General features: G+C 47.5%; 1 protein-coding gene across 1 annotated transcript in view; it reads left to right on the top strand.

The window, feature by feature from the left end:
• Positions 1–845: 845 nt before the first annotated feature.
• slc26a9 (solute carrier family 26 member 9) overlaps positions 846–10,439 on the top strand; it is a 100,836-nt gene continuing 91,242 nt past the window's right edge. Inside the window, exon 1 of the mRNA XM_033042918.1 lies at positions 846–955. The gene's annotated coding sequence lies outside the window, so the exon portion shown is untranslated. The remainder of the gene's footprint in view (positions 956–10,439) is intronic.

Genomic DNA, 10,439 nt, shown 5'->3' with positions numbered 1-10,439 from the left:
GGGTCTCTGGCGCTGTGAGGCAGCAACTCTACCGCTGCGCCACAGTGCCGCCCTACAAGTCTACGTAACTCAGCAGGTCAGATAGCATCTTAGTTTAGTTTGTCTTACCTTCCACTACCTGCAACCTCCGGCAACCACCTGCAACCTCCAGCAACCACCTTCAACTAGCATCGCAACCGGCTTCGACTAAAAAATTACCGATTTTTAAAACGGCAACCTATTTTTAGTCGCGGCCGGTTTTGAAATTTTTGAAATGATCGCCGGAACATAGAAGAAGCGGAAACCTCTTTCGACCATTAGGGAGACTGACAAAAAACCTCCGGGAACCGCACGGAAACCTTGGGTGGGGCGCAAAGTCTCCAGAGGTTTCCGTTCAGGTTTCCTAAGTGGGACAGGGGCATAATACTCTCTCTTGAAAGCATCCAGAGAACCGGCCTCCACAGCCCTCTGAGGCAGAGAATTCCACAGACTCACGACTCTCTGTGTGAAAAAGACGAGGAGAAATATCTTTAGTCAGAGGGTGGTGAATCTGCGGAATTCTTCGCCACAGAAGACCGTGGAGGCCAAGTCAATGGATAGGTAGATTCTTGATTAGTGCGGGTGTCAGGGGTTGTGGGGAGAAGGCAGGAGAATGGGGCTAGGAGGGAGAGATGATTGAATGGCGGAGTAGACGATGGGCCGAATGGCCTAATTCTGCTCCTATCCCTTAAGACCTAATGAGATTGTACACAACATGGCTGTCACCTTATTCCCACATCTTTTCGACGTGGAATTTTATAAAGCTGGCACGTGCTACTGTGAAGCAATTGTATTGTGACTAAATATCCTTCTGACTCGCCAACGGCCATGAGGGAATAAAATCTACTTCACTCCACCTGTCTCCCTATTCATGACTCCGACACCACAACAAGTTGGTTAGGTTTCAGCTGTCCCGCGATGCAGTCTAACCAAGCTGGTAAGTCAAATCCTACTCGCAATAGCAATTAGCCTGTCAGTAGGCCACACTTGCATGAATGCTTAAAGAATGATAACAATATATTGGTAACATCCAAGAAAAGACCTGCAGCATGGTTTTGGGAACAGCTTCAACCAAGACCGCAAGAATTCCTCATCGCTACATTTAGCATTGTTACATTGCACCGAACTGTGAGTTGCTGCCTCACAGCGCCAGGTCGATCCTGTCCTCGGGCGCTGTTTGTACGGAGTTTGTACGTTCTCCCCGTGACCCTTGTACTCCGGTTTCCTCCCACACGCCCAGGTTTACAAGTTACTTGTCTTCAGAAACGATGGCGAATAGTCCCCGGTGTGTGTAGGATAGTGCTCGTGTACGGGGGGGGTCGATCGCCAGTCGGCCAAGGCTCAGCGGGACCGAAGGGCCCACTTCCTCCCCGTATCTCTAAACTAAACTAAACTAAACTCCTGAAATCAGAGTTTAACAAATCGTCGGGCAAAGATGCAATCGGCATTCTTCATTATCACAAAAAATAGACGGCTCTCACAAAATAATATTAAAACTAAATTTTACTGAGCTCATTTGAAAGGATTTTATAGATGCATTGTTTACTTGTACGAGTCACAGGTCAGAAAACGGCTTTGCCCGTTCCACTTTCACCCGATACAGACCGTCGCTTAAATAAAACAAGCAAATCATTTTCTAGCGAGTGCCTGGGCAAGAATCTGACGATGTACCTGATGACTCATTTCACTATTTAAGCAATGATCAGCAGTCTGTGTAGTCCATTATACCGAGGTATTGCACACAGGTTCGTAACACCTGGGCTGAGAAACATAGTCCAATAGATCTTGTTAATGTTTTAAGGTAAGTTAGTTCCTTGAGTCTTTTTTTTGTTGTTTAAAGTGATGAGATTTAATCCAGAGTTGGGGCATATCCATTACATTTTAAGTCAATTGTTATAGATATGGTCGAAGCTATTTGCTATAAACAAGAATACTGTTTCTAAAGTCTGTGACCCACAGCAGCAACAATGCGTTTCAGTGTTGGATTTTTCATGTAAGAGCTGTAAGAATGATAAAATATGCATGGCTTCTCCTGGTTGTGTATTGCCAGCATCGTAATGCTTATAAGCTTTGATTTTTAATGTTGCGATGTTTTCCATTCCATCGTGTGAAACAGTTAACTGTATGTTATTATATCATGGGTTAGACCGGCAGAGATGGATAGATTGTTGATTAGTGTGGGTGTCGGTGGGGGTTTATGGGCAGAAGGCAGGAGAACGGGGTTTGGGAGGGAGAGATAGATCAGTCACGATTAAATGGCGGTGGAGTAGACTTGAGGGGCCGAGTGGCCCTTATTCTGCTCCTATCCCTTGTGAACTTCTGAACTTATATCATTGTGAAGCCGGCAATCGTCTGATATGGACTGCGTGCTTTCAGAGAGCATGGCTTATTTGTGTCTCAGGAGGGAAAGGTTTCAACTTACAATCAAGTTAATACGTAGAAACAGGGAACTGCAGGCGTTGGTTCACCAAAAAGAAAGGTGCTGGAGTAACTCAGCGGGTCAGGCAGCACCTCTGGAGAACATGGATAGGTGATGTTTTGGGTCTGGACCGTACCTCAGACTGATAGTGGTGGGGAGGGGGTGGGGGGAGGGGAGGGGGGGAGGGAGAAAGCTTAGAGAGGGGTGGGGAGCAGGACAAATCCTGGCAAGTGATAGGAGGATAGAGGTGAGTGGGGGGGTGGGGGTGATTTAGATCTGCAGTTTCAAACTAGCACTTCCCAGACTTTGTCCTGCCCCCTCCTCTCCTCTAGCTCCCCCCCCCCCCCCATAATAATGAAAATACATTATTCTTAGACACCTCTTAGTGAGAGAGCTTTTGGAAAGTGGTATGCAAAACACAAAGTGCTGGAGGAACTCAGCGGGCCAGGCAGCATCTCTGGAGAGAAGCAATGGGTGAAGAAGGGTCTCGACCCGAAACATCACCCGTTCCTTCTCTCCAGAGATGCTGCCCGTCCCGCTGAGTTACTCTGGCATTTTGTGTCTTATCTTCGGTTTAAACCAGCATCTGCAGTTCCTTGCAGACAAGGGGTTTGAGGATAAGGGGGAAGTCTTTTAGGACCGAGATGAGAAAAAATAATTCACACAGACAGTGGTGAATGTGTGGAATTCTCTGCCACAGACGGTAGTTGAGGCCACAGTTCATTGGCTATATTTAAGAGGGAGTTAGATGTGGCCCTTGTGGCTAAAGGGATCAGGGGGTATGGAGAGAAGGCAGGTACAGGATACTGAGTTGGATGATCAGCCATGATCATATTGAACGGCGGTGCAGGCTCGAAGGGCCGAATGGCCTACTCCTGCACCTATTTTCTATGTTTCTATGCTTCTATGTTCCTTCCTGCAGGTGATGGGGGTGGGTTTTATTCGGCAGATGGGTGGAGTAAGTGACAAAGGTTAGAGATAAAAAAGAAACACAAGGGGTGTGAGATGGGTAGAGGAGAGGAGGGGTGAGATGTGAGGCTGGAGGAGAGGATGCGGGTGGGAATGGGATGGGGAGGGGATGGAGGGGCAGGTTAGTGGTGGAAATAGGTGCGAACTGGGTTGGCGGGGGCAACATGAAAGAAAGAAGGGTAGCGGGAATGTGTTACTTAAAATTGAAGCAATCATTCTTCTTACCATTGTGTTGTAAGCTCTCGAAGCAGAATATGATCTTATAGAGGTGTACAGAATCTTGAGAGGAACAGATTGGGTAAACGCACAGAGTCTCTTGCCCAGAGTAGGGGAGCCGTGAACCAGAGGACATAGGTTTTTAGGTGAGGAGGGGAAAGATTTAAAGCCCTGTCCCACGGTACGAGTTCATTCCAAGAGCTCTCCCGAGTTTAAAAAAAATCAAACTCGTGGGAAGCACGGAGAATGAACGTAGCGGGTACGTCGAAGCTCGGGGACGTCTCTTAGCGGCTCGTAACGCTAACGGCAGGTACTCGGGAAGACTCGCTAACGGCAGGTAAGCATGGGAAGACTCGTGAAGATTTTTCAACATGTTGAAAAATGTCCACGAGAGCCCCGAGTACCGACGAGCGGCCATTACCGTAAATCTCCGAACTCGAATCATGGCAAACTCGGGAGAGCTCTTGGAATGAACTCGTACCGTGGGACAGGGCTTTTAATAGTAACCTGAGGGGGTAACATTGGTGGGTGTATGGAACGAGCTGCCAGAGGAGGTAGTTGAGGCTGAGACTATCCCAACGTTTACGAAACAGTTAGACGGGTACATGGATAGGACAGGTTTGGAGGGATATGGACCAAGCACAGGCAGGTGGGACTAGTGTGTGGCTGGGACATGCTGGCCTGAGTGGGCAATTTTGGGCCGAAGGGCCTGTTTCCACGCTGTATCACTCTATGAGGTTCTGTTCCTCAAGTTTGTGTGTGTGGCTTCACTCGGGCAAGGGTGGAGGCCCAGGACAGAAAGGTCGGAGTGGGAATGGGAAGGGGGGGGAGGTTAAAATGGTCGGCAGCTGGGAGATCCAGCAGGCCTTGGCGGAGCGAGCGCAAGAGTTCGACGAAACGGTCGCCGAGTCTACGCTTGGTCTCGCCGATGTACAGGAGGCCACGTCAGGAACAACAAACACCAAAAAGCCATGATCATATTGAATGGCGGTACAGGCTCGAAGGGCCGAATGGTCTACTCCTGCACCTATTTTCTATGTTTCTATGTTTCTATGTTTCTAAAAAGTGATCAAAAAAGGAATGGGAACATCTATAGGTAGACAAAAATGCTGGAGAAACTCAGCGGGTGCAGCAGCATCTAAGGAGCGAAGGAAATAGGCAACGTTTCGGGCCGAAACCTTTTGAGTTTCTCCAGCATTTTTGTCCACCTTCGATTTTCCAGCATCTGCAGTTCCTTCTTAAACACATGAGAACATCTATACTTGTTCAGTCGCACAATATTTCCTCACGTTCGGCTAAACCCGCCTTTTATTTTTGATGAGATGAGAAAATGAGATGAGAAAGACGAGAAAATCATTTTCTACACAGAGAGTGGTGAATCTGTGGAATTCTCTGACACAGAAGATAGTTGAGGCCAGTTCATTGGCTATATTTAAGAGGGAGTTAGATGTGGCCCTTGTGGCTAAAGGGATCAGGGGGTATGGAGAGAAGGCAGGGATGGGATACTGAGTTGGATGATCAGCCATGATCATTTTGAATGGCGGTGCAGGCTCGAAGGGCCGAATGGCCTACTCCTGCACCTATTTTCTATGTTTCTATGAACTAAGAAGGGAAAATGAATACTTTTTGATTCACAATGTCTTTTCAACTGGTCAAATAGATTAAAATACACTATCGCTGTTTTAAATGTTCTGGGTTAGTTGGTTCTTATTGAAGAGAGGGGTTCCACACAAGGGATCAAATCATTTATCCTACCTTCATCCCTCCATGAAGCAGTCTTAAGTGAAGTTAGTCCAACTGTAAATGTAGTGCATTAGTCTCTGCACCTGGACATCAGAGTAGAGTCGCTGCCTCACAGCATCAGATACCCGGGTTCGATCCTGACTACGGGCGCAGTCCGTGCGGAGATTGTACCTTCCCCCTTCGTTTTCCTCCAGGGTGCTCCGGTTTCCTCCCACATCCCGAAGACGTGCGGGATTGTCAGTTGGCGAGTCAGAGTATAGAAGTGAGATTGACCAAATGATGCCAGCACAATAACCTGGCTCTCAACACCAGCAAAACCAAGGAACTGATTGTGGGCTTTGGAAGGGGTAGGATGGGGACCCACAATCCCGGTTATATCAATGGTGGAAAGGGTCAAGAACTTCAAATTCCTGGGCGCGCACATTTCCGAAGATCTCTCCTGGTCCCAGCACACTGATGCAATTATAAAGAAAGCACATCAGCGCCTCTACTTCCTGAGAAGATTACGGAGAGTCGGTATGTCAAAGAGGACTCTCTCGAACTTCTACAGGTGCACAGTAGAGAGCATGCTGACTGGTTGCATCGTGGCTTGGTTTGGCAACTTGAGCGTCCAGGAGCGGAAAAGGCTGCAAAAAGGTGTAAACGCTGCCCAGTCCATCATCGGCTCTGACCTCCCTACCAACGAGGGGATTTATCGCAGTCGCTGCCTCAAAAAGGCTGGCAGCATCATCAAGGACCCACACCATCCTGGCCACGCACTCATCTCTCCGTTGCCATCAGGTAGAGGGTACAGGAGCCTGAAATCTGGTACATCCAGGTTCAGGAACAGCTACTTCCCCACAGCCATCAGGCTATTAAACTCACCATCAAACAAACTCTGAACTGTAACAGCCTATTGAACTTTATCTGTTTATCTATGTGTATGTATGTGATCTATGCTATATAGACACACTGATCTGTTCTGTATTTATGCCTACAATACTCTGTTGTGCTGCAGCAAGCAAGAATTTCATTGTCCTATCTGGGACACATGACAATAAACTCTCTTGACTTGACTCTTGGCTAATCGGCCCTCTGTAAATTGCCCCTGTTGTAGGGGACATAGAACTAGTGTGAACAGGTGATCGAAGGTCAGCACGGGCTCGGTGGGCCGAAGGGCCTGTTTTACACAGAGAGTGGTGAATCTGTGGAATTCTCTGCCACAGAAGGTAGTTGAGGCCAGTTCATTGGCTGGATTTAAGAGGGAGTTAGATGTGGCCCTTGTGGTTAAAGGGATCAGGGGGTATGGAGAGAAGGCAGGGATGGGATATTGATTTGGATGATCAGCCATGATCATATTGAATGGCCTTGCAGGCTCGAAGGGCCGAATGGCCTACTCCTGCACCTATTTTCTATGCTTCTATGTTTCTATGTTTCCATAGTAGACTTTAGTCTACTTTAAAGTACACTATACCCTTCATTTCGACTTCCCAAATCCCAGTTTCAAAGGCTGCGCTCCACCACAACAATCAGATTGCTTACTCGTCTGAAGAAGGGTCTCGACCCGACACGTCACCCAAAATTCCTTTTCTCCGGAGATGCTGCCTGTCCCGCTGAGTTACTCCAGCATTTTGTGTCTGCCTTTGCCTTAAACGAAGGCATTGTGGCCTCCATGAGTGAGAGTGCCAATGCACGTCTAAACTTACAAGGTAGCTTTACTTGCAACAAGACCATGTTCACAATGAACACATTAAAAACCGCTAAGCCTATTGCACGGAGGTTTCATATTGACAACAGGATAGAGAGATTTGCCCAATGCAGTATGCAATCTCGCCCATCAGCTTATGGGTAAGTGGATACAAGGAACTGCAGATGCTGGCTTACAACAACAAAAAAGACACAAAGTGCTGGAGTAACTCAGTGGGTCACGCAGCATCTCTGGAGAACATGGATAGGTGACGTTTTGTGTTGGAGCCCTTTTTCAGTCTGCAGAATTTATTTTCTATCATACAAGCTAAATAAGCAATAGTAATAAATCATCTTTTCTTCCAGCTTTAGTATTTTTTAGTTTAGTTTAGTGTATTATTGTCACGTGCACTGAGGTACAGTAAAAAGCTTTTTTGATGCGTGCTATCCAGTCTGCTAAATGACTGGACATGATTACAACCCAGCCTTCCATAGTGTACAGATACTATAGACAATAGACAATAGACAATACGTGCAGGAGTAGGCCATTCGGCCCTTCGAGCCAGCAATGGCTGATCATCCCCAATCAGTACCCCGTTCCTGCCTTCTCCCCATATCCCCTGACTCCGCTATCTTTAAGAGCCCTATCTAGCTCTCTCTTGAAAGTATCCAGAGAACCGGCCTCCACCGCCCTCTGAGGCAGAGAATTCCACAGACTCACCACTCTCTGTGTGAAAAAGTGTTTCCTCGTCTCCGTTCTAAATGGGATAAAGGGAATAACGTTTAAGTGCAAGATAAAGTCCAGCAAAGTCCAATTACAAATTGACTTCTAATGAGGTAGATGGGAGGTCAGGACCACTCTCTAGTTGGCGATAGGATGGTTCAGTTGCCTGGTAGCAGCTGGGAAGAAACTGTCTCTGAATCTGGAGGTGTGCGTTTTCACACTTGCCCGATGGGAGAGGGGAGAAGAGGGAGTGACTGGGGTGAGACACAGAGGCAGCGTGAAGTGTAGATGGAGTCAATGGAAGGGAGGTTGGTTTGTGTGATGGTCTGGGCTACGTCCATGAATCTTGGATGAAGCTGTTCCCAAAACCATGCTGCATATTTCCCCTCCCCTCTCTCGCACCCCCGCCCCCCCCCCCCCCCCCCGCCCCCCCCCCGCCCCCCCCCCCCCCCACACACAAACACAACGCGTTTGAACAAGGGTCACGACTCAAAACATTGATGAGGAAAACATTGATGAGGATAGAGATGAGGAAAAACCTTTCCACCCGGAGAGTTGTGAATCTGTGGAATTCTCTGCCTCAGAAGGCAGTGGAGGCCAATTCTTTGGATGCTTTCAAGAGAGAGCTCGATAGAGCTGCTAAAGATAGCGGAGTCAGGGGATATGGGGAGAAGGCAGGAACGGGGCATTGATTGGGGATGATCAGCCGTGATCTCAGTGGATGGCAGTGCTGGCTCGAAGGGCCGAATGGCCTACTCCTGCACCTATTGTCTATTGTCTATTACTTTTCCATGTTCTCCAGAGATGCTGCCTGACCCGCTGAGTTACTCCAGCACTCTGTGAAACGTCACCTATCCATGTTCTCCACAGATGCTGCCCGACCCGCTGAGTTACTCCAGCACTCTGTGAAACGTCACCTATCCATGTTCTCCACAGATGCTGCCTGACCCGCTGAGTTACTCCAGCACTCTGTGAAACGTCACCTATCCATGTTCTCCACAGATGCTGCCTGACCCACTGAGTTATGGTGCAGCAGCATCTATGGAGTTAAGGAAATAGGCAACGTTTCAGGCCAAAATCCTTCTGGAAATAGGCAACGTTTCGGGCCGAAACCCTTGTGGGTTTCGGCCCAAAACGTTGCCTATTTCCTTAGCTCCATAGATGCTGCCTGACCCGCTGAGTTACTCCAGCACTCTGTGAAACGTCACCTATCCATGTTCTCCAGAGATGCTGCCTGACCCGCTGAGTTACTCCAGCACACTGTGTCTATTTTTAGAATATAGCTAAGATTTGATTAAAACCTTTTTGTAGACATTCGTTAAGCAGAAGTGTAGGATTCTGGGATTTCCACTGGCCCCAGTAGATTCGCAAATGCATTCAAAATTGTGCAAGTTCCATATTTAAAATATGGTTACAACAATGCTCTTAAACCAACCCTGGAGGCAAATATGTAACCATGGCAACTTTCCATCATTCATTTCCCATTTGTTCTCATTTTCCTCTCATCAGTTCACGATGACAATGGTGGTACTTTCTTGCCACCAGCACCTAATTCTGTGAAATTCTTCCACGCCATGCATAGATAAGTACAAAATTGTGTAAAAGTCGACTTCACCAAGACTGTACACAACTCTGGCACTGGAGTTTTGAAGGGTGAGAGTGGGCGGGGACCTCATTGAAACTTACCGGATAGTGACAGGCCTGGATGGAGTGGATGTGGAGAGGATGTTTCCACTAGTGGGGCAGTCTAGGACCAGAGGTCGTACCCTCAGAATTAAAAGATGTTCCTTTAGGAAGGAGATGAAGAGGAATTTCTTCAGTCAGAGGGTGGTGAATCTGTGGAATTCTTTGCCACAGACGGCTGTGGAGCCCAAGACAATGGACACTTTTAAGGAGGAGATAGATTCTTGATTAGTGCGGGTGTCAGGGGTTATGAGGAGAAGGCAGGAGAATGGGGTTAGGAGGGAGAGATAGATCAGCCATGATCGATCTGGCATGACTTTCATATGAAGAAAGACTGGATAGACTCGGCTTGTACTCGCTAGAATTTAGAAGATTGAGGGGGGATCTTATAGAAACTTACAAAATTCCTAAGGGGTTGGACGGGCTAGATGCAGGAAGATTGTTCCCGATGTTGGGGAAGTCCGGAACAAGGGGTCACAGTTTAAGGATAAGGGGGAAGTCTTTTAGGACCGAGATGAGGAAAAATGTTCACACAGAGAGTGGTGAATCTGTGGAATTCTCTGCCACAGAAAGTAGTTGGGGTCAGTTCATTGGCTATATTTAAGAGGGAGTTAGATGTGGCCCTTGTGGCTAAAGGGATCAGGTGGTATGGAGAGAAGGCAGGTACAGAATACTGAGTTGGATGATCAGCCATGATCATATTGAATGGCGGTGCAGGCTCGAAGGGCCGAATGGCCTACTCCTGCACCTATTTTCTATGTTTCTATGTTTCTATGATTGAATGGCGGAATAGACTTGATGGGCCGAATGGCCTAATTCTTCTCCTATCACTTATGAACATACGAACAAAATATGTGAGATCTTATCTTGACCTTAAAAGCCGCTTGTCCCGACGCGATAGGACTGCTATCTTATCATTTCACTTGGAGGTCTGATCATTGTATGAAGGTGGACAAAATGCTGGAGGAACTCAGCAGGTGAGGCAGCATCTATGGAGAAAAG

The sequence above is a fragment of the Amblyraja radiata genome, chromosome 24 (assembly GCF_010909765.2).
Source record: "Amblyraja radiata isolate CabotCenter1 chromosome 24, sAmbRad1.1.pri, whole genome shotgun sequence".
NCBI classification, from domain to species: domain Eukaryota; kingdom Metazoa; phylum Chordata; class Chondrichthyes; order Rajiformes; family Rajidae; genus Amblyraja; species Amblyraja radiata.
This window is presented reverse-complemented; position numbering and strand designations above follow the sequence as displayed.